Here is a 25609-nt window from a genome sequence, read left to right on the forward strand (position 1 = left end):
TTACTGCAGACAAGAAAGCAGCCATAGAACTTTGCTAATGCCATAGTTAGACCCAAATCAGTTATGTCTTAAACATTTTCACATAATGCTTCTTTCATCCCAAATTGATGGATAGTGGATAGGATGCTTGGCAGCCTTGAAACAAGGCTTGAAAAATTACATGCAATGTCTGGCAGAGAGGCTTCTAGTTTTCATTTGGCCATCTCAACTCTGACAGTGTTCAGTGTTCAGGGACTGGCATGGAGAGGACATACCACCTATGCCTTATGTTGCCAATGGTTACTTGGCTGGCCCAAGGAGTCAAAAAATGGTTTAGTCCATGGCACAGCCTACATCAGGATAAGGGTAAAAACACTACCTTAATCTCAGTGTAAGTAAGGATGACAACACTGCCTATTATACAGGCTGTGGATAACATAAATAAGTCACCAAGTCATGTCTTTGCCTTAGTTCGATGCAAGGGGAGAAATGCTTAAGATTAATCAATAGTGCTGAACCTCACCCAACTGAAATATCCAGAATTCCATGCCATTCTAATCCATTTCCTTTATCATATCAGATTTTTTTTTAAAAAAAGATTGGACAATTTCCTTTATCATATCATTTCCTTTATCATATCAGAATCACTTTTTTATAGATTGGACAAGAAGCAGCTGTTTCCTTATTTAGGAATAATGTTGGAAAAGAATTGGGAGCTGCCAAACCTGACCTGTGAAATAACTGCTTAAACTGTGACACTCCATGTACATGTTCCATGTAACCTGAGTGTAACATTTATCTAAAAGAGAAAACATCCCCTACTTTTTCAGCAAAGACAATGTGATTTTCCCTGCTTCACCACTAGAGCTTATTGGATGGATAGAAACTGCTGAGTAAAGATGGTTCTACAAACACCTATCAAAATATGTATCATGAACCAGGGGTGGGATTCTACCAGTTCGCACCTATTCGCTAGAACCGGTTGTTAACATTCTAAGCAGTTTGGAGAACCGGTTGTTAGAAGAAATTACTGGCCTAATCCTGTAAGGAAGGCAGGAAGGAAACATTCTGGTGTTGCTTACAGAAATTGCCTCTCCATTAACCCTTATTACATTCTTGACAGGACTAGACTTCCTGTCTCAGGAACTTCTCTGGAGTTTTTTTTCTCTCCTTTGTTGGTACTTTGCTTGTGTGGAGTGACCATTCAAAGTTACAATGGCACTGAAAAAAGTGACTTATGACCATTTTTCACACTTACGACTGTTGCAGCATCCCCACAATCATGAGAGGCCAGGCGAGGAGATGTGTGCCTTGATGTGAGTGATATTGAGTTGGCCACACTCAGCCAATAACATGACCACCAAGCCATGTCCACCCAGTCACATGACCACCAAGCCACGCTCACCACCTAAGCCAGGCCCACAGAACTGGTTGTTAAAAATTTGAATCCCACCCCTGTCATGAACCTTTGACACTTGATATAGAATGCCCATCTCTCTCTGTGCCCATCTAGAAGTTGTATTTTCTAACAGGAATGTGTTTACTAACAAATGCAGATTAGTTAATATGACTACTTAATTGTGAATAATCATAGTAGCCTTGTGTAGGCACTATATTCAATTAAGGGCCTCATCCTTCTTCAGAACTTGCTGAAGATGTTACTGTAGGATCAATTATCCATGAGTGTAGCATAACTGACGCTAGCAGTCATGCTACACTCATACAGGTGTCCTCAACTTACAGCAGTTCGCTCTTCAATTCAAAGTTACCACAGCCCTTAAAAAAGTGACTTGTGACCATTTTTCAGTTACAACATTTCCAGCATCCCCCATGATCATGTGATCAAAATTCAGATGCTTGGCAACTGGTTCATACTTATGATCATTGCAGTGTCCCAAGGTCACTTGATCACCTTTTGCAACCTTCTGACAAGAAAAGTCAATGGGGAAGCCTAGTTCACTTAACAACAGGTTACTAAAGTATCAACTGCAGTGATTCACTTAACGACTGAGGTGAGGAAGGTTGCAAAAAGGGGGAAAACTCACTTAACGAAAGTCTCACTTAACAACAGAAATTTTGGGCTCAGTTGTGGTCGTAAGTTGAGGACTACCTGTAATGTGGTCAACACTCAATTCTGATAATGGTAAAATTGACTAATTCACTTAAAAAAAATTATCCCTCAAAGAGCAAGTGACAGTTGTGGCTAGGAGGACCTTTGCACAACTTCATGTTGTGAACCAGTTGTGCCCTAACCTATATCATGAGGCCATGTACATGATCACTCATGCCCTAGTCATCTCTTGTTTAGATTACTGTAATGCATGCTGCATGGGGCTACTCTTGAAGAGTATTTGGAAGCTACAGCTGGTGCAGGATGAAGCAGCACACATAGTTCTAGAAATATACACAAGTAACATCACTGTTGTGTAAGCTGCATTGGTTATCAGTTTGCTTTGGTCCAGTTCAAAGTGTTGGTTATTATTTTAAAATCTTAACATGGCAAAGGTCCAAGGTATCTGAAGAACTGTCTCACCTCATTGTGACTAGCCTTCCCCGCTTTCATGCCAGTAGAAGAAGCTTGCTACAAACCCCGTCTCTAAGGAACACATAAACATATTAAGGGTTTAGGATGTTAACTAACTAGCTATTTATCTGAAACAAGCTATTTCTGGACAAATAATTTCATTTTGCTGGGATTAAGTTTAAGGTGCCTTTTACCATCCAGATCTTCACAGCCTCCAGATAACGTGTTAAGACTTCCTTGTACTAATGGTACTGTGCTGTATCATAATGCATTACAGATAATGCATTGTTGTCACTAGCAGCAACTCCAAATATAGTAATGCCATAATTTTGCAGTACTGTATGAAAGGCAACTGCATTGCTTATCACTCTTTTTATATGTAAAAGAAAATGTTGGGCAGGTATCAGCAAAAAGTGTTTTCAGACTCAGATATTCTGTTTTCACAGGGTTACACCAAGACAAATGAAACAGAATTGTGTTCTCTACTAGATTGCTAACTCTTTGTCTTAGCATATTTGATTGAAATGAAAATAATGCTCATTACACTATGGACTACAGCTTTTTTTGTTCCCATTTGAGCCGCTTTGACAGCCTTTGCTAACCTGATGTCTTCCAGACGTTTTGGGGGGTAACCCCCATTGGCCATGTTGGCTGAAAACTTTGGGAATAGTTATCTCAATGCTGCTGGAAAGCAGAATGGAGGAAAAGATTGCTGTACAGTTTTGAAAAAACTTATTTATTTATTTATCAAATAAAAACATTCCTTTTGCAAGTAAATCTATTGCAATGCGGAAATACAATCTTAGGCCTGGCAGTTCTTTTCTCTCTCTTTGTTCCTGTGTTTATAACTTGATCAATAATATTATAGAGTTAGCTCTATTTGCTAACGTGGACACACATGCCCATTTTTTCCTCTTTTAACTATATTGAAAGACTAGAACAGGAATCTGTTTTTCCACATGTCCTTTCAGAGTAGGAACATGGTTTGGTCCTACTACTCTTAAAGCAATTTGGCCACTTGTCATCTGGAAGTATTTTAAAAGGCACCTCAAGGGAAAAAAAATAACAAACCAAATAGTGCTGGTTTACCACAATGGAACAGATACGGAATGTGATCAGTTAGCTGCAAGCTACAGATAAACACACACATAGAGGAGCCAGCAAAGACAAACAGAAACTATGTTATCGTCAGGTCAAACATGAAGAATTTGGAGTAAATTGATGGCATTGTTTATATTTTTTTTGCTTCTGTCCCTCTTTTTTTCCCCCTCTTAAAGAGGTAATTGAGAGCTTTGGACTGTTCTCCTACGTATAATTTCCAGTAGCTTCAGATTGTTTTTATATAACTATCTGAGGTTAGGTGAGTTATACTGTTAATGTTATACAGCATGACTGAATAACTGGAAAAATGTAATGAACTTCTTGACTATCAGTTAAGAATCAAAATAAATTGGTTCTTTTAAATAATCCTTATTATTCCTGGACTATGAAATCATTCCACTTTTTACTACCTCCTTCTGGGCCTATTGCAATGGGATGCTTAATAATTGAACTGATTTAAAATGTTTTAAAAGCTACTATACTTCCATTTCATTTAGCAAAATATTATTTTGTGTGCATACGTGTAAGGAATCAGCAAATATAGAAAGAGTGTTGTGATTCTACATTACCGAATCTGTGGCATGAGATACAAAACAAAGTTGTTCCCTTTCCTGAATCAGAAATTGGTGAGAGATAACAAAGGCAAGTTAACACTCACAGTAAAGCAACTTGTCTATACCAGCCCGCTCCAGAGAAGAGCTAGAGAATAACTTTTAATAAGCTTGAGGCTAAAATAACTCAAAAGCCTTCTGATAGGAGTGCCTCAATCTATCTTCTGTGAAGTTCCAGGGTTCAGAGGACGAAAGTCTTGGATCCACTTCAGTAGAATCTCTCTGAACTCAACCCAGGGCAAGAAAAATAAGCAAGACTTTAAACAGAGGCATTTGCTTAATTTATGCAAAATGTTACAATGACCCTGGGATATTTTAGATTCTCCTTTTCATTTTTAAACAGGCCCAAGGAATGCCTTGTCAGTTTATATTTTTCTATAGGCAGATGTGCAGGATTAACTTTCTAATGTTTTTATCAGAATAGAATAGAATAGAATAGAATAGAATAGAATAGAATAGAATAGAATAGAATAGAACTAAAATTATACTATACTGATCCTATATTGCAAAAAAGATATGTTATGCAGTGTTTGTATGAGTCCTAAAATGTGCATTATCTGAAATCTCAGTCAAGATGCTTCCCATTTATCATTTCCCTTGATAATTTTTAATTTTGTTTTTAAAAATATGATTAAATAAGAAAACAAAATCTAGCACCGGAATAGCATTTTCTGCTTTAAAAACTGCATTCTTCTGATCGGACAGGTGCTAAATTGGGACTTCAAGAAACAGATCTTCTCCAGGAACACAAAAATAAACTCAAAATAATGTTACATGTTAGCTTTATTCAAATCTGAACTAGTGTTTTTTGACTTATTTTGGCTATATCTAGTAAATGTAAACAAAAAAAATGTACATTTTTATTTATGAAAAGTACAGACTGGGAAAATCAGCCCATTTACTAGGATCTATTGGTCAAATTAAGATTTTGATTAAATAACCCAATATTAATTTTGGTCAAAATAGTAAGTTTTCATTTAAAACAAATCAGAATTTCAGTATTACATGAAAGTAATGAAATAAAGAACAAGAGGCTGCTGCCTATGGCTTTATATCATGATTTATGAACTGGGCAATCTTATATCCAAACTAGGTTGTTGACCCTACAGGAAGTAGTGCATTACTCTGCTACTGACTCTTAAGTCACATTATGTTCAAGAAAATTATCAAGATTTCAACATAAATTTCCCAGATATTTTTTTTAAACAAGATGTATTGGACAATTCTTCAGGAATACTGCATTCACTGGTAAGGGAAACTTAATACTTTGCAGCTATTCGTTTGGGAAAACTCAATCGTCTGTGCTTAGTGGAAGTTCAGAGGATATTTTCAAATACTCCACGCGAGGAGGGAAGAGTTTGACTTTTTTGTCCCAACAAAGAAACAGAAGGCCACTATCCACTTGGGTTCCACTTGCTTCATATACCTTGGTCTGAATCTAAATCAAACCATTTCATACATAGTTATAAAATAAGTACCATAATGGAAGTAAAGCAACATTAAATATCCTTTCAAATCATCTAGTTCAATTTGAATTATACCTTCATATCATCTTTGGAATATTTTTCATAGATGCCACAGCTTCTATTTTTCATAGATGCCACAGCTTCCCTGTAGAATTATAAAACTGTACTATGCTATTAAATGTACATGGAATTATTCTTCATTGGTTTCCTTAGGTTTTTTTTTTTTAACCCTATGCAGGCTTTTAAAGCTGCAGAATTAGCTGCTTACAGTTTGGAATTAGTATCCTATGTAGAAATCAGGTGTTGAAAATCTGGTGTTTCTTGACCTGACTGACCTTTGTGAATGGCTCAGATTTCTCCACATCTGTGTTTGCAATGTGAAATTATAGTTGTTTAGTGTTGGTGTAGCTGTTTATGTGCAAGAAGAACAAGCAGGGAATGAGACTAGAATAAACATAATGTCATTCATACAAATCTTGATTATATAAGATAATCAAACTGGCACCAATGGAGAACACTGCATGCAAAATACCTTAACCTGCCAACTAATGATAGGAGAGTTTCTATCATAACATGATAGAATAGAAAGTTTCTTGTCGTAACATCCTTAAAAGATGTTTGCATATATGATCTTAGGATCTATTAACAGCTGGTCACTGGAGCAGATATTTTGATCCATATCATTTTAAAAGCGTACACATAAAGCACTTCTATGCCATGGTTTTTACTGTGCATTTTTTCAAAAGCAGTCTGAAGAAAATTTAGCAAATGTCTTCACTGTTGTGACTTTAGAACATGGAGAATACAATATTTGCTATCTTTAACTGATCAGTAAGAAAGCACAAAGAAAGGCATTCAATCTGTACCCTGAAATCTTCAGCCATAGTTTAATTAATATTGGATTCATTTTTCTAGAGTGTGGGAGGGGGAAAAGTTCTGAGCAGTTGCAAGGGAGGAAGGAGCTTCAGAAATCTTTAAAAGATGACAAAGATGTGGTGGTGAATTCTTAGCAGAATGTGACAGAACCTGATGTATGCTCAGGATCCATAAGTGAGGTAAGTCAAATAAAATGAAGATAAAAAACAATTGATATAAAAATGATGCAGAGCTTCATCGTTTCTTGTATGAAATTACTATCATTGCAATTCTGAAAGCATTGCTACTGAGTCAGAAGAACCTGCTCGAAAGGCAAACAGAAATGACAAGTGTATTGCACAGGTATAGTGCAAAATATGCACATAGAGATCACCATAGCAATTTAATATCCAATATATTTAATAGTGAATGTAATATCAATTCTATCAGACAAGTAATTCTATCAAAATAAATATAAAATACCAGGAACATCTCTTCTGTCTCTATAGCAGCAAGTAAGTACATCACAATAATAAAGTAACTCAAGAATTTGGCACTAAGGGCTCATAGAACCTGAAATAAACCCGAATGTTCAATTTAGAAAGCTCAAAACAAAGTCACAGAAGTAGGCCATCCATGTTTATAGATTTAAAGTTGACTAGATTCTCAGTCCATAAAACCAGCTGGAAAATGGTTAACTGTTCCACAGGCAATGTATGTGTCACGACAACTCATGAATTCCATGTGCAATTAATTTACAACTTTATTTGGAAAAAATCATTTTGATATAAATAAAACTCTTGAATTCTGAGTTAAAGTTTTCATCATCGTTTCTATCAACATGAAACTTTTAAAAATGTGATTAGTTTTCCACAGTTGGAAACTAAATGGTTTGATGTAGACAGACTGTTGGCTGTTAACACCTTATCTGGCTTGTGGCTTTTTGAATGAATTGGAACTGATCTAACAAATGTAGTGCTAAACGTTGCAAGAACGGCCAGAAAGCTGTCTACATCAGATCTTACAACATTGCTAACCCAAATTCTGAAAAACTATGTGTTAAATTAATAGGAAATTCAAACAAAAAAACCCATGTATACAATTGATTTGTAAGTTTTTCAAATGGAAAAAATAGGCTTGCAGTGGGCAAAGTAGCACTGTGAGATCTTGTCTACCATTGGGGGTACCATTGTCTTCCATTGATTGGGAAATTTAGGATAGATTGATAGGGTTTCTCTTAAAATTCATTCCCAATATGAGGCCAATAAGTTATTTAGACATAACATATCAGGCATGATTTATCTATATGATTTCTAGAATAAAATTAAGGTTAGTCCATAGTGAATGACTGACCTTAAAAATTTGAAAGACAAAGAGAGAGAAAAAGAACAAGAACTTTAATAGTGTAAGGGCCTTCTATAGAACCCAACACATATGCTCATCAATGTTTCCAAAATTCATTTATACCCTGCAGTATTGTATGTTTTTTTCTTATTGATCCTCTTTTTTTTGAATAGCAAAAAGATGTAAGAGGAAATAGAAAAAACAAAGGGAATTATGAAAGAACAAAGACTACAATATCTCGATCCTATATATTGCATAAATGAACCAGAATCATTACCTGTAAAAATGTCTAGAAGTACTAATGTTTTGTAACTTGGGCTTCTTTTTTGAGTTTACATTAAGTTGAACAATACCTCTTCAAAACAACATATGTGCTCACTTTGATATCAAATTGTTTGAGGCCTGGTGGGGGGAGGGATGGCTCTGCATGACCAGTGGGGAAGCACATATGGAGCCCAGTTCCGAATGGCCCAGTTCCAAACAGCTTCCATTTCCCTGTTCTGAATGGCTCAAGGTCCCGTACTGGACCACACCCCAGAGATTGGGGACTCCGGTTCTAGAAGATTACAATAGATACACTTTGGTTCGGTTCACGCCAACTTTTAGATTAAGTTAAAGCAGGATTGCATAGTGTAGAGTTTAGCATGTTGTTGAATCTCACACATACACAATTTAATCAGGTTAAGAAAAATACAAAGACTGCATTCACCTAATACACACACACACGGTATGTATGTGAATGCATATTTTGTATTTTCTTAATCTTGTTGTAGTCTTAGAGTACTATAAGAATCCAGCTAGTGTCAAATGTTGGTCGCTTCTCATGATGATATAAAAGCAATTGTCCTGAACACTACTGACTTACTACTGTTATTATTATTATTTTTATATGTAAGCTTTTCCACCAGAGATGACTGATTCTGCAACATCTGCTTGTGTTTCCTGCAGCAACATCTAACCTTCCACATAAAGCTTTTTCTTCATCAGTTAGTGCTACTGAGCACAAACTATTCAAAAAAAGGGGTCCAAACAGTAAATAAGAGTTTTAACGCATGAAAAATTCAGTATGGTTTTTTTTATTTAAAATGTTGCATTTGAAGGTGTATGAATGTGTAGGAAAAACAGGAGAGAATCAAAGGAAATTATATATTTGCTCCTCTCCTTTTACAAAAGCGTTTATTTATCAGCAAGTTTAAAAACAGGAGAAGTCTTTACATAAAGTGTATCTCATTTTATTTTCCTCAAGATGGATAATATGTTAGCAATATAATACAGAGAGCTCTTGCCATGTAAACCACAAATTCAGAACACAAACAGTTAGGCCCATGGGAGAGGTTTGTTGTATCTGAGTTGAGAGGAAAAGGACCTATGAAAACAACCAATCTGGTTCTAATCCAAATTATCAACTGGAAGGATTCTACAGGAATGAAGAATAAAAACAGATGTGTCATTCTTCAGGATTGCAATCCATGCAGTATTGTGTGCTCCCTTTATGATAAAACCTCAACTTTTCATTCCGATTAGAGTCGGGGAACACTCAGAAGTAACTGGATACTAATTTGGCATTGCTTGTCATCCTTCCTGTAGAAATTGAATAACTTACCATCCTTCCAAAGTGTGGTCTTTGCATTTACATTTTTCCAGTTAAAAAAAATCAATAGGAAAATAATTCCTTCCTTTTGTACATGGAAACTATCTCTATTGGGGTTTTCTGGGTTCTGCATCTGGAAGTGGAATTCACCTTATGAAATGAAAGTGGTTTGGGGATCAGATCATTTAATAATAGTATGAATTCCTTTTAGGTTGGAGTAAACAAGTTCTCTGTGATTAAAAACACAATGGCTGTGCCTGTCTGTCAATTCTTTGCAAAGCTGAAACAAATAGCAACAGAAAAATAATTCAGCTTAAAAACTTTCAGCATTCTTATTTTAGCATCTTAATACAAATGGTAGATTTGGCTGAGGAGACTAGAACAGAATAGAACAGAACAGAACAGAATAGAATATAGAGCAGACCAGAGTAAGAGTAGAATACTTTATTTAATCAAGTGTGATTAGATACACGAGAAATCTGTCTCCGGGACAGAAGTTCTCAGTGTACATGCAAAACAACAGAATAATGATAATTATAACAGTAATAGTACTAATAGGAGTGGACAGTAAGAACAATAATAAGGATAATAATAATGCTACAGCCATACAGTTTGGGTACACACACATGCACAGTAGAAAGCACTGTGAGAATTAGGTATTCAGTAGAGTGATAGCCTGAGGGAAAAGCTGTCCCCGTGTCTACTTGTTTTGGCCTGTAATGTCCTGTAGTACCATCCAAAAGAGAAGAGTTGAAACAGTTTATATCCAGGATGTGAGGGGTCTGGAGATATCTTCTCAGCCTCATTGTGACCTGCACAATATACAGGTCTTCTATGGAAGGCAGGCTAGATGTAGTTATTCTTTTTGCAGTCTTAACTGTCTGTTAGAATCTGTACTTGTCCTGTTTGTTTCAGAGGTGGTATTCAGCAGGTTCTGACCAGTTCTGGAGAACCGGTAGTAGAAATTTTGAGAACCGGCAAATATGACCTCTCACTGGAGATTTTACTGTATTCTTCCCCTGCCACGCCCACCAAGCCATGCCCAAAGAACTAGTAGTAAAAACATTTGAATCCCACCACTGGTTTGGTTGCTATAACAAATCAGAATTTAGATATTTTGATATATGTACAAAAAGTTAGGGCATTTATCACATTGCCACAATTAACACACTCCCTGTTTTGACTTCTTCTCCCTTAATAGGTGCTGCTGGGAATTATATACAAATGAAAATCAAATTTTCATGAATTTTTCCACTGATGTTACCAATTATAAATGTAAACGCCTTTTACCCATTTTTAATATCATTGTCATCAAACATATAATTTAAAATATATATTAAATTGTTTTTATTTATATAATTGGGGACTTACTTCTTCCTGCCAAAAAATAGCAAAAGATATTGACTCACCCAGGTAATTTAAATGATGATTCAATAATTATAGGGGTATAACTCAAGAAATACTAAATAAATTCAAGAGTCACTATTGCACAATATATAGTGAATTTACATTTGAGATACAATATAGTTATCGCAATACTGATATTGCATCTTTTCCTTGTGTTAAGAACAATGTTAAATATAATTATTTTCTGAATGTAAACACTTGCTGTCTTCAAAGTAAAAGCTTTCATTGCTCCTTTGAATTACTTTTAACTTTGAGAAAACTAGGTTTTATACAAAAATAATAATAACCACCAACTAGATTGGAATTAATTAGACTGGCACACAAGATTTCCAGAACTTGTGATGAGATAGCTACCTGATATAGTATTGGGTTATTTTCTTTTCACTATGTAAGAACTAGCTTACACAAATTTTTAATACATCAACTGTAGCTAATTGGAGGGGGGGCATCTATTATTGAACTAGAGAATATAGAATTGTAGGGATTTGCATAATGATATCAATTATTTGCATTATGGCATTGTAATTTTTCAAATCACAAAAAGTCACATCAGAAATTTGATCTGCTGCATTGAAGTCCACTGGACAAAATCTGATAAAGTTTTCACTGTGCATTGATATAAACTGAATTACTTCCCAGGAAAGAACTTGTCCTGGTATCAAAATACCTTTTGAAGGTATCAAAATGTGTCTGTCTGTGTGTGTGTGTGTGTGTGTGTGAGAGAGAGAGAGAGAGAGAGAGAGAGAGAGAGAGAGAGAAATTGTCTTTATCAGGATACTGGCATAAAGTTGACAGCTGATTTTCCTACAAAGCATTTTTTTGTATGTGAAGCAGACTGCTAAGTACAGTTCTTCTGTGGCTTGATATCATGGTGTCAGTGACACTACTTGCTTCGGGAACAAACGATCCACCATATTCAGTTCAAAAAGACATTTTTCCATAAAAAAGAATTAAAGAGGGAAGTGAGAGCACATTGTTTTCTCATGCTGTGTTCCTCCTATGAAGCGTTTTGCTTCTAGAAGTTCAGTTGGGGTAATGTAATAGAGTTTTTCCACAAGATGCTTGAAGTTTAAATTATGGAGGATATGCTCTTAAGTCAAAGTTTGTGTGGTTTAGGGAAATTCAGTCTTGAAACTCCCATGTGTTTAAAGATTGGTAGATAATGAAAAGAAATTATTTTTTCTAGATTAGGGAGGAAGGTTTCTAAATAGCATAAATGGTGAGTTGAGAAATTGTAAATTCTTCATCCTGTTTTTTGTGAGTATGCTGTCTACCATTAAATTGTGGGCTTCCCTAGATATCCTGGGTAAAATCATACAATCTCTTTCTAATATGTCATAAATGGACTGTGTGACTCATAATCTTGCTTCAGTAAATGATTGCTGTAGGAAGATATAAAGAAACTTATCTATAAAGTGTTTGGAAACATTAAAATAAATGCAATTCAATATTTTTTAAAGGATGATACTTAAACATTTTAAGGATTGATATTCATCTCAAAAACTGCTCTGTGATGAAATTTATTTTTCTAGACATTTGGCATTATAATTGCTTTACATCTTAGGTCTGTACTGTAGTTATATTTACCCGGTGTCAATAGCACCTTGTCAGGGGGGAAAAAAGGATTTCATCTGACTTGCTAAAAAGAAATTAATTCTTGTCCTGACTACTATATTTGGATAAAGTCTATATGTCTAAAGTATCTAGATCAGGGGTGTCAAACACAAGGTGTCATGTTGTCTTCACTTGATGTATCACGACTTTTTCCCCCTTCACTAAATCTGGGATGACACAGGGCACAAGTTTGACAATCCTGACCTAAATTATTTGGAACAAGTCAAAGTGTATATATGCCTATATTACCAATGTGTATGCAACTAAAAAACTCATCAGCCCTGTAATAATGTTTTATGGGGGATTCTAGGGTTTGAAATTTCATTACTTGTGTCTTGAACAGCCTGCTACTAGAAAGTCTTTCTGGCTTGTAATACATAATGAGGCAATAATGTCATGTAATGATTCTGGCAAAATGCCAAGGTATTAGGCTGAAAGGAGATGTGGCACCTCATATTAGAGGTTTTATGTCCTGAAGCGGTGGATTCTAAGTTACTTCTGGAAAGGCTTTTTAGAATAGCAGTGAGAATGATCTGAACTTCTTTAAGTCAGAATAAAAATTTAGATTTATCTAGTTCTGTGAAGGTGGATTGGCTTCCAGAAAATTTGCATCCTTCACAGGTGGTGAAGTTTTTTTCAAGACTATTTTTAGATCCATAAAACACCATAGTGGACCACACAGTATTCTCATAGAGGGTTTTCATGTTAGATAAAAGCTGAATTATACTGATCCATTACAGCCCTGATGCCAGCAGAAACACCCTGCAATCCTGCATCAATCAGCTGCAATTCACCAGGGTGGTCTGCAACTTTTGCCTATATGAAAGCTGCCTTGAAATTTAATCAGTTAAAAAATTAAAAAATAAAGCTGTTTTCAGTTGAAATAAACTTTCAGATTGAATGTTTAAAATATTTTTATTTCAGGGATTAATTAAACCATTTTAACAATTGAAAGAGCCTGAATTAACAGGTTTGAAATCTGAAGAAAGGCACCAGGAAAATAAATTTTTCTCCTCAACTTCTGTGGCTTTTATGCATTTTTCAAAGTATTAAGAATGTGTTGCATTCAGCTTCAAAAATATACAAAAATTGATTAGAAATCTGTATTAAAATGGTTATTATTATATTATATCCTATCTTTTTTTGTAATTCAAGATGATTTTATATATGTGGAACTCACTTTCTGAATCTCCCAAGCATCTGTTCTATGAACAAGTCTTACAATCAAATGTCACTTATACCTAAAACAATAAATGACATGACGTTTGGGTTATATAATTGGTCACTTTGACTTCAGTTGTTGCCTTGTTTTCACCAGGACTACCTCTACTGATCAGAACATGGTTAGAATCTGAAAGAAGGTTAGCATTATATCCATCTCTCTTTCTTGGAAAGGATGTAACAAAGATAATGTATGATCCTTGTGGAGGTCCATTATAGAAATTATGAAAGTCCTTGTCCTAACAAGTCCTTGTCCTAACAGAGGCACATTTGATTTCAGAGCAGGAAACTTAGGCAAGCAAAAAAGGTCACATTTTTTCAGTATTGTTAGATATAACCACAATAATAGAAGCTCAGCAAAAACGTTATGCCATAATTCTGAAAAAAAATGGCAGATTTAAGAAATTATTGACACAGGTAACAAGCAGTGAAATGGTTCATACATCATATTAGAATTCTTTATTGGCCAAGTGTGATTGGACACACAAGGAATTTGTCTTGGTGCAAGTGCTCTCAGTATACATAAAAGAAAAGATACATTTGTCAAGAGTCAAGAATCATAAGGTACAACACTTAATAATAGTCATAGGGTACAATAAGCAATCAAATCATACTAGGAAACAGTCAATATAAATCGTAAGAATCCAAGCGACAAAGTTACAGTCATATAGTCACAAGTGGGAAGGGATGGGTGATAAGGAGAGATGAGATTTATAGTAATAGTAGCGCAGACTTTGTAAATAGTTGGACAGTATTGAGGGAATTATTTGTTTAGCAGAGCGATGGCGTTTGAGAAAAAACTGTCCTTGTGTCTAGTTGTTCTGGTGTGCCGTGCTCTATAGCATCGTTTTGAGAGTAGGAGTTGAAACAGTTTATGTCCAGGATGTGAAGGGTCTGTAAATATTTTCACAGCCCTCTTTTTGACTCGTGCAGTATACGGGACTTTGATTGAAGGTTGGTTAGTAGTAATTTTTTTTCTGCAGTCTTAATTATCCTCTGAAGTCTGTGTCTGTTCTGTTGGGTTGCAGAACCAAACCAGACAGTTATAGAGGTGCAGATGACAGGCTCAATAATTCCTCTGTACCATCTTTTGAAAAATTATTGTTGAATCATCCTATTTGGCTAGAATTACAATGGACTAAGTTATAAACCACAATATTTGATTTCACACAATATGCTAAGCCAAAGTACATAATAGCTTAGCAGGATGTATGAACCAGGCCAATATTAAGGAATGTATTTAAAGTACAAGAGATGGAAAGATGAGAGACGTTTCAAAATATGAAAATGTCCAAATGAGGAGAATAAAAAGAAAGTAAAGAGATGAAAGCCAAAAGGTGGCACTGAGAAACATATTGTCAATACAATAATATGAAGACTAAAAATAAAATAAAATGCAGGATGCTCCTAAGGAACAGAAAACCTTCAGTAGTAAATGAAATTTTTCTTCAGAAAAATTTAATGTTATTTGTCCACACTTTGTTACTTAATTCTTTTCTTTTATGGAACATAAACATACGCAACTTCAGAGTCTTGTTTAACTCTAGTTCTACTTAATTCTCCATTTTTTTTAAAGCTACACTCGTCAATCAGTTTACTTTCACCTACTCTTGGAAGCTTTATGAAAAATAGTCACATGAACATTCCTGAAGAACTTCACAAGCCATCCAGATGTTTATTTTGGCTATTCATATAGGAATAGCCTCAACATTTAGGCTGGGAGATCTTGTCTGAAAGCCTGCCATTTTAAGCACAAGCCTTGTGAGTGTCTACCATTGTACAAATGAAATATTAATAAATGATTAGACAAACATGAAAGAAACCACTGGAAAAGATTAAGATGAAAGGCAGAGCATCTGCTTGCTGATTTTTCCAATCACTAAGCTGTTAGAGAAAATATTACTATAGATAGTATGAAATCAAATGAGCCTTTTTTCTTTGTTTTGTTAAGAATAAAAAAAAATTGACATACAATTTAATACAGGGATCTCCAAACTTGGCAACTTTAAGACTTGTGGACTCCAACTCCCAGAATTCCTCATTCATATGAGGTTCCAAAGTTCCAAGTATGGACAGATCTACCTGTTGGGTATAACATTGATACACCAACTAAGTTTGGGTGAATAAATATATAAACCAAGGTTTGGGTGTTTGTAACTTGTAGCTTTAAGCACCAAACTGCTTGTAATTAACTAATTAAGGGTGCGGTTACAAACGGCAATAAAAGGCAGTAAGAGAAACGTAATCTCTCTCTGCTTGTTTTTCTGCTTGCTACTGTTTGTTTGCTACTGTTTGCTACAACTGTTTGAATACCTGAACCAAAGGACTATTTCATTGATGTGCTGATATCCTGTGAATACTCAACGTTGTCTTCAAAAGGAAAGGTATCAGAGGAGAAGATATCTTTACAAGCAGATAATGATATAGAACTGACTAGTAAATGGACTAAGTTACTGAATGGATATATTTGTGAATGACATATGGACTGATTGACAATGTTTAAACTCTAATTGGATTAAATAACTATTTAAACTAAAAAACAGTGTTTGTCATCAGTGTGTGTAAACTCTAGGGCCCTTCCTCTCTCATTTGGCTGCCTGGCTTGACTGCTGCTGCACATTCTGTTTGGGGGTTTGTCCCCAATCACTAACACTACCTCTACAGACATGTAAGACTTCTGTTTTCCCAAAATTCTATGGGATTACAGAGTCATAAAAAGGGAGTTTTTAATGACACTGCTTAAGAACTCAAATCTTACACTAAATCTTCAAACCCAGTTTTCACTCCAGTGTTAGCAAAACACAATGGTGAAAATATTTCTTCAGTGGCTAGATTATTATTCAAGGTGAAACAATAAAATATCCTGTGCAAAATCTGAATCACGCAGATAGTGAAAACAATGGTCAGAAGGGAGTCAGAGCATTTGGAACAGTTCAAAGGGGCTTGTAAAATGAATTTTGTGAGTCTGAATAGATTGGAACACACTTCATCATTATCCTTTTGTACTCATTTTAAACTGCTTCATGGGATGTGTTGCAATAGCAGAGTCCCAAATTTGTTTACTGGTTACACCTTATTTTATTTTATTTTATTTTTGGTTATTTAATATTTAATGCTTCTTTCACTTAAGTAATGTTTGACTTTACTATTCTAATATAGCACAAATCCAATGTACAAAACATACTATGTATCTTACCTTTACTTTAAAACTAACCTTGTTAGCTACCCAGAGTCAGCTTGTAGAGAATTGGGTGACAAATAAATTAAATAAATAAATAAACAAACAAATAAATAAATAAATAAAATATAGGTTTGAATATTTTACTGGGTTCTTGGTTAGCAAAAAATAAAGCCTTTCTCAGCATTTTATTCCTCGTATAGAACATAAATGGATATTTGCATAGTTTAAAATTATTGCAGCATGCACTATAATTATTTTTCATTTATAAAAATTAAATTCTAACTCTCCTGGGATTTCAGAAGTACAATCAAAAGTTGATTCGCATATGGTTGGAAAAAATGACAAAGACACATATAGACTTGAAACCAGAGATTTTTTTATTGGGAATCTTACCGGATATATATAATAAAAATTTGAAGTATCTGATTGTAAATATATTAACAGCGGCTAGGATTGTATTTGCTAAGAACTGGAAGAGTAAGAAAATTCCATCAGAAGAAGAAATTATTAAGAAAATATTGGATTGTGCTGAAATGAGCAAATTGACATTTGAAATCAGAGAACAAGAAGATAAACAATTTTATGAAGTTTGGGATCTTTTTTATCAATGGTTAGATAATAAAACATAATGATAGAATATTCAGATTTAGCATAAAAAAAAAATTTTTTTTCTTAATATTATCTTTATAAAACATTATTAAGGTAGATTTGGTATGATCTTATGATTTATTGCAAAATAAATTAAGCAAACTATAGTTATCTCGTTAAAATATGAATTAACAAAATTATAAATGATTTTTTTTTTTAGTGATGATATTAGGTTATACAATTGTTGATTGATAATATGAGCTATTATGTAATATAATTATACTGGTGACTAGGAAATGGATGCACAAAAAAAAGTGGTAAACCAATCGATGCACTGTATGTAAATTTATGAAGAAGGATCTTTTTATGTTTTTGTGGTATGTTTATGTTTATTTTGTTATGTATGTTTATGTTTATTTTGTTATTAAAAAATAAAAAAAAATTATTTTTTTTTAAAAAAAAGTTGAGTTCCAGTTTTGTACCTTATACTGATTAAGAATATTTTTTTTCTTAAAAGCATTCCAATTGATTGGGGAACATATTTTAATATATTCATTTAAGTAATTTATCATATTAAAACTGCATAAATAAGAAATTGCTAATTTTGGAAGAGTACAGTATTCTCTGCATTCTGTTCTTTATTGTTTCATAAAAGGAAATGTATCTTTTTAAGACAAGACATGCTAAAACATACATTTATCACATAGAAATCTCAATATAGATTAATGAACAATCTTAAAAGTAATGTTTTTTATTTTTCAAGGCTACTATCATACACAAATATATGAAAATTTAATTGATTTATTAAACTGTTAAAAAGTGAATAATTGGCTATGGCTGATACCTTTGCATAATTATTTCATAGACTTCATAAAAGACTATATCATGATTTGCTTATAATAACAGATGCAAGCTACAGATGTATAGTTTTCCATACCAAATTAGTCAGTATGAAAATATGCAATGTATTTTCCATTATAGTAGTGTTAAAAAGTGTTCATACCAGCTCATTTCCATTGCTTTTTTAGTCTGATATTCTCACCAGTGTGGAATGACATGGACATATGATTAGGAGGATACAGCTAGTATCAGGATATTCTGACAGTGAATAGTGGGCTCTCCTGATGAAATATGACTGTTGACAGAAGCCTGACAATAGCAGTCCTTGAAATGAGAGCTAAACACATATGAAACATATGCCCAAAGAATATAAAATCCTGAATTATTAAAAGAGGCATCCATCAATCAGAATTATGAATATATAGGGTTTTTATTCTGATTTATGTCAGATGGTACAGTTTCATCTATACATTTGAATCGGCTGAAGTCTTGTCTTCTACTCCACCTCCTCCTCCTCCTCCTCCTCCAGCTTCATGAAAATAAAAAATAAATCAATCAAAAAGTACATTTGAACATTTATCTCTCCTAAAGTATGTAATTCATATTTATTTTGGTAGTTGTTAAGAGGAAAACTCTGATATCATATTCAGAAAATTGTTCCTCTCTGTGTTCTGGTTTGCTTTAAAATCTGAAGTGAACAAAATCTTGAGTATTCCTGGATGGTCATGCAGTAGCAAGTTTACTATTCAGGAATTGTCATTGACTTCCTCTGTTCAGAACTTCTGACTGATTCATTACAGATTGTTTTCTGAACAGTCAAGAAACGGAAGAATCTCAGCATGCAAAAAGATTGGGAAGAGAAATCACTTCAGTATGTGAATCTGCAAAATATACATCATGTCATATTTAAACATCCTCTTTTAATGAAGTAAACACACACATACACAGCTATTTATACCACTTGTTTAGTCCATTTAGCAAAATATAATCTTTTCAGTTAAGACAACCCTTCAAGCTTCACATTATTTTAGCCAGTTATAGACATTTCATGCATAACATCTGGGTATTAACAGGAAGTGTAATCTTACAGTATGTTAAAATTTGTCACTGATTCATTGTAACTCTGCTTACTAATAGCAGAAAATGTATTGTGGTTAGGCCATGATATAGGTCAGTAGTCTATGGCCTAGAAGGGGTTTGGGATGCCATTTTGTTGGTATTAGTAGCCAAGATTGTTCAGGGTCATATTTTCAATTGAAAAAAGCAAATTTTGTTTAATGTATGTGTTGTGGAGCGATGGTAAGGAAGAGGCATGAGACCAGAGCGTACAACTAACAAGGCTTTATTGCAGGGAATAAAGGGTTGTCGCGTCTGCTTGCTAACTTGCAGACTAGCGGGCGACAACAGGCTGGCTCTGCTCGACAGCCGGCTTATATAGCCGACTGTCAAACGGAGCCAACCAATGGGAGCGGCTGGTGCTCCCGCTCAAACAGCGGACCTGGTTGGGAACTCCCACCAGTTCCACGGACATAACACTCCTTTCCCCCAGCTGGGAACATGCGTAGTCCTGTAGGTAAGTCGGCTGTCTGCGCTGACGACCAGAACGTCGCAGTTCGGGTGAACTGTTGGCTGGTGACAAGTCCAGGCCCTCGGGACATGCCTCGACGGTCGTCGGGGCATGGGCTTGCCCTGGCACGGTGTTCTGCGAAGTCGGCGAGTCCCTTTGCTCGGGCTGACCCGGGCGAGTCTTGAGGTCCAGTTGGTAAACTGGAATGCTTGGCTGCTGATTCGGTGATCCTGGCCGGAAACTCGGGTTCTCCAGCAGACCTTCCTGATCGTCGGGGAAAACCGGGTCCCACAGGGAGCTTCCGTCTGGCACCGGCAGGGAGACGTTGGCGCTGGCAGGTCGGGTTGAGTTGGTATCAGCCGCACGTCGCCTTCTGAGTTGGTCCACGTGCCTTCGCCACAAGCGTCCATCTTCCAGGAGGACCCTGTAGGATCTTGGACCTGTGACTGACACGATTTGATCTGGTACCCACAAAGGATCCCCTGCATAGTTCCTGGCGTACACCAGGTCTTGCAAGGCAAAGTCTCTGACCAGACTGTCAGACCCTAAAGGGGTGTCTGGGCAGTAGTGGGGGTGTAGCCTGTCCAGGGTGGTTCTAAGGCGTCTCCCCATTAAAGGTTCGGCGGGAGATTTGTTAGTAGTGGTGCAAGGCGTCGTATGTTGGCTGAGCAGGAAACGAGACAGTTTAGAGTGCCAGTCCTCCTGGCCAAACCTGGCGAGTGCCTCCTTGGCTGACCTAACTGCTCTCTCTGCCATCCCGTTGCTAGCGGGGTGAAAGGGAGCTGTAAGGACGTGTCTGATGCCCAAATTAGCCATGTACATACTGAACTCACATGATGTGAACTGCGGGCCATTGTCAGACACCAGCGTGTCTGGAAGTCCATGGGTGACAAATAAACGGGTCAGGGCTTTGACTACTGCTTGGGTGGTGGTCGTGGGAAGCAAGGCCACGTCAATCCACTTGGAGTAGGAATCCACGACCACCAAGAAAGTCCTGCCATGCACTGGTCCAGCCAGGTCGATGTGCAGGCGAGACCAAGGGGCACTAGCACTTTCCCACCTGGTGGGCGTGGCGGCTGGCGGGCAGCCCTGGTTTCTTGGCAAGGTTGGCAAGAGCTTACCCAGTTGGCGATTTGAGCATCCATGCCGGGCCACCAAACGTAGCTGCGGGCCAACGCCTTCATCCTTACGATGCCCGGATGGCCCTCGTGAAGCACCTTCAGGATGGGTACTCGAAGGGTGGCTGGGATGACTACTCTTGTACCCCACAATAGACATCCCTGTAGTCTCGACAGTTCCTGCTGGCGGGTTTTAAAGGGAACAAAGTCAACTGTACATTGAGTTTCTGGCCACCCCCTTCCCACCCAGTCCAGAACCTGGGCGATTATTTTGTCTTTTTTTGAGTGCGCCGCAATGTCTTCGGCTGTCACTGGAAGTTTGAGTTCATTGACCTCAAAAATGGCGTGAATTGGTGCAGGGTCCTCGACTGGGACTGGCAGGGGGCAGCGGCTGAGGGCATCGGCATGACTCAAGTTCTTGCCAGGACGATGCACCAACTTGAATGAGTAGGCGGCCAGAAACAAAGTCCATCTGGTCATTCTGGGTGAAAGTACCTGCGGGGTTTGCTTATCTCCAGATAAGAGTCCTAGGAGAGGTTTATGGTCAGTCACAAGTTCAAAATGGTGGCCAAATAAGAATTCGTGGAACTTTTTAACTGCAGCAACCGCAGCCAGGGCCTCTTTATCGATTTGGCTGTAGTTCCTTTCTGCCGTGGAGAAAGTCCTAGAAAAGAAGGCAATTGGTGCCTCGGAGCCATTGGGGAGTCTGTGGCTTAGGACAGCCCCAATCCCAAAAGGGGATGCATCAGCAGCCAGGACCAGAGGAAGGCGTTGATCGAACTGGACTAAAACCGCTTCCGATGTGAGTAAGGATTTGACTGATCTGAAAGCGTGGGCTTCTTTGGGTCCCCAATGCCAGGGTGAGTCTTTATCTAAGAGTCTATGTAGGGGTTCAGCGACAGATGCTTTGTGCGGGAGGAATGAGGCGTAAAAGTTTAGAAGCCCCAGAAAGGCTTGTAGTTCAGTCTTGTTGGTTGGTGTGGGTGCCTCGTGGATGGCCTTCACCTTGGACTCAATTGGGTGGATGCCAGAGGCGTCTATCCTATAACCCAGAAAGTCCACCTGCCTAGTGGCGATGGCGCACTTCTCCCTTTTAAGTTTGAGGCCATGCTGCCTAAACTTCTCTAACACTGTCCTGACCCTCTGAATGAGTTGAGGTCGGCTAGTAGCTGAGACTAAGATGTCATCGAAATACGGAACAACTCCTGGGAGACCTTGGAGAATCCGTTCCATGAGTGATTGGAAAATACCCAGGGCCACACTGACCCCGAATTGGAGGCGCTTACATTTGAATGCCCCTCTATGCGTGACTATGGTTTGTAATTCAGCTGTCTGATCATCAACAGGGAACTGTTGGTATGCCTGGGACATATCTAACTTGGCGAAAATGGTACCGGGTTCGAATGTGTGTAACAGGTGCTGAATAACAGGGACGGGGTATGCGCTGACCTGTAAGTAACGGTTGAGCGTGGTTTTATAGTCTGCGCAGATCCTTAAACTGCCATCCTTCTTGAGTGGGGTGACTATGGGGGTCTCCCATTTGGCAAAATCAGTAGGTTCTAACACCCCTTGTTTAAGTAGCTTGTCTAATTCTGCGTCCAATTTAGGACGGATGGCGAAAGGCACCCTGCGTGGCTTAAGGCGGAGAGGAATTGCCTGGGGATCTACAGAAAACGAGATGGGGGTGCCCGAATAGCAACCCAGCTCGCTGCTAAATACGTCAGAAAAATCAGAAAATAATGTATCTACATCAGAAGTTGAGACAGCATGGATCCCAGTTACATTAAGGCCAAGGGAAGGAAACCAATCAAGTCCCAACAGGCTGGGGAGGGCACCGTTAACAACCACTAAAGGCAAATGGCCTTTAAAGGCTTGGAATTGAACGAGGAACTTGCCTTTCCCGAGGACAGGAATGTTCTTGCCCTGGTAGTCCCGCAGTGTCAGGTGGCATCTTTGGAGCTGTTTCCTTGACAGTCTGGGCTGGATCTTCTTCAGAGTGTCCCAGGAGATGATTGAGAGCGCAGATCCCATGTCTACCTCCATCCTGCAGGGTTTACCTTCTAGGAAAACAGAAATTTTAATTTTATCAGGGGTTTGGGAAGTATGGTTAGCGTGGTAGCAGGTATAGCAGTCCTCCACTTGCCTTTGGGAAATAGAAGGTGGTGGAGGTCTTTGAGGCAAGGAGCGCCCTGCTTGGCATACTCTAGCAAGGTGACCCTTCTTTTGGCAGTTCAGGCAGATGGCGTTTCTAAACCTGCAGGATGCCCTAGAGTGGGAGCCTCCGCAGGTTAGGCACAAGGGCGGTTGTTTCGGGGTGAAGTTGTTTGTCTGTCCCGCTCCTACCTGTGAAGGCTTCTGATGCTTAAGGCGGTTAATGTCTGATGAGTCTGTGGGGTCTTCTTCACTGAGCACTTCTTCAGAATGTACGGTTGGACTGCTGGGCTTCGATGGAGTGCCCTGAATCTCAGCTGCTGACTGGGCAGAGAGCTCAGCAGCCAGGGCTTCCTCCATGGCTAGGGCCAGATTCAAGTCCTTTTTTGCCAGCAAACGTCTTTGGAGTCTCAGGTCTCTAACCCCACAGACGATCTGGTCCAACAGCATGTCTTCCAGATATTCTTTGAAACCGCACTGTAAGGCAGCTGTCCTCAGGGCAGCCATGTATTCGTTGATCGACTCCCCCACTGCCTGCTTCCTGATTCTGAAGGCATACCTTCTGGCGATCTGGGATGGTTTTGGTGCGTAGTGATTGGAGAGTATTTCTTGTAGTTCGTCCCATGGGACGCTTCTGATGGCGCGTGGTGCGACTAACGCTGTAGCGGTGTCGAAAACGGCGGCCCCACAATAGCTGAGGAAATAAGACTTCTTTCTATGTTCCGCAGCGTCAGCTAACCCGATGGCATCGAGGAAATGGCTGAAGCGATTCTTGTAGGAGTCCCACGTTTCCTCGTTTGGCTTGAATGGCGGGAATGCTGGATTAGCATTCATCGTGGGTAGTGCCGGGTTCGTCTTCTTCAATCGTCTTTGAAATCGCGCTCTTAAAAGAGCGCAGGCTGTGACTGTCTCTCTGGGCTACGTAGCTCTTTTTGAATTTCGCGCTCTTGGTGAGCGTTGGCGGCCGCGGCTACGGTGCCGGCGGCTCGTTTCAGTGACTACAGCTCGAGTAATGGCGGTTTGAATTTCGCGCTCTTTGTGAGCGTTGCGCGGCTGCGGCTACAGCGCTCATGACTTCACTCTCAGTGATTTACAGCTCTTTGAACAGACGCGTCTGGTTAGCCTTCGACCATCCCACCTTCGTCGCCAGTGTTGTGGAGCGATGGTAAGGAAGAGGCATGAGACCAGAGCGTACAACTAACAAGGCTTTATTGCAGGGAATAAAGGGTTGTCGCGTCTGCTTGCTAACTTGCAGACTAGCGGGCGACAACAGGCTGGCTCTGCTCGACAGCCGGCTTATATAGCCGACTGTCAAACGGAGCCAACCAATGGGAGCGGCTGGTGCTCCCGCTCAAACAGCGGACCTGGTTGGGAACTCCCACCAGTTCCACGGACATAACAGTATGTGTGATTGCCTGGGCAAAATTTCCATGCAGTTCTTGAAAGGTATTATTTAATCAGATTCCCAAATCACAAGAAGATCTGCTATTAAACAATAAATCAGATCAGTGACTTCAAAACATCTTTCAGCCTTTTAAAGTGCTTCACACGGAGTTGTTTTTGACAACATATTGAAACTCCACATCTTTACAAGGAATACATGAAGTAGGATAGAGAGTTGAACAAGATAGTCTGGGATGCATGACAAGGTAGTATCTTTTATCACTTCGTTAAACATTCTCCCAATCCAGTGTGCCAGCAAGCCATGGCAGGATCCTCTTTACTTTTTAAAGAGGCGCAAGAGGAATATTTCAAGGTTTTATTATACTGAAACTATTGATGATAGGCAGTTGAACTTGCTTTAGGTTTCTTGAAAGATCTACCATTCCTGATTTTTGTCAAAATGTTATAACCTATGGATCACTTAAAACATTTTAAAAAAATCAGTTCTAGGAATCTGGAGGGATTTAAACTGAATTGGTTTCCTCTCAAATTTGGAATCACTCCCGAAATCTCAAATATCCAAATTAATTAAGACTTAAAGGATACAAGTTTAAAAGATAATACAGGTAGTCCTTGACTTATGAGCCCAATTGAGCCCAACATTTCTGTTGTTAAGTGAGTTTTGGCCCATTTTTACAACCTTTCTTGCTGCAGTTGTTAAGTGAACCACTGAAGTTATTAAATTAGTAACACGAATTAAGTGAAACTGACTTTCTCCTTGACTTTACTAGTCAGAAAGTCGCCAAAGGTAATCATTTGACTCCAGGACACTGCAACTGTAATAAACGTGTCTGAAATCTGATCCTGTGACAATGGAGATGCTGCAACAGTTGCAAGTGTGAAAAACAGTCATAAATCACTTTTTTCAGTGCCATTGTAAGTTTGAACAGTCACTAAATGAATGGTTGTAAGTCAAGGTCTACCTGCACTTAATTACTTTTTGCATTTCTTACCAAATAGAACCCAGAAGAAGGCTCAAAAGTTAGGAAATGATTTGCATTGAAATAA

Source organism: Pseudonaja textilis, chromosome 6, assembly GCF_049901715.1.
Source record: "Pseudonaja textilis isolate UNSWEBS1 chromosome 6, rPseTex1.2, whole genome shotgun sequence".
Classification (NCBI taxonomy): Eukaryota; Metazoa; Chordata; class Lepidosauria; order Squamata; family Elapidae; genus Pseudonaja; species Pseudonaja textilis.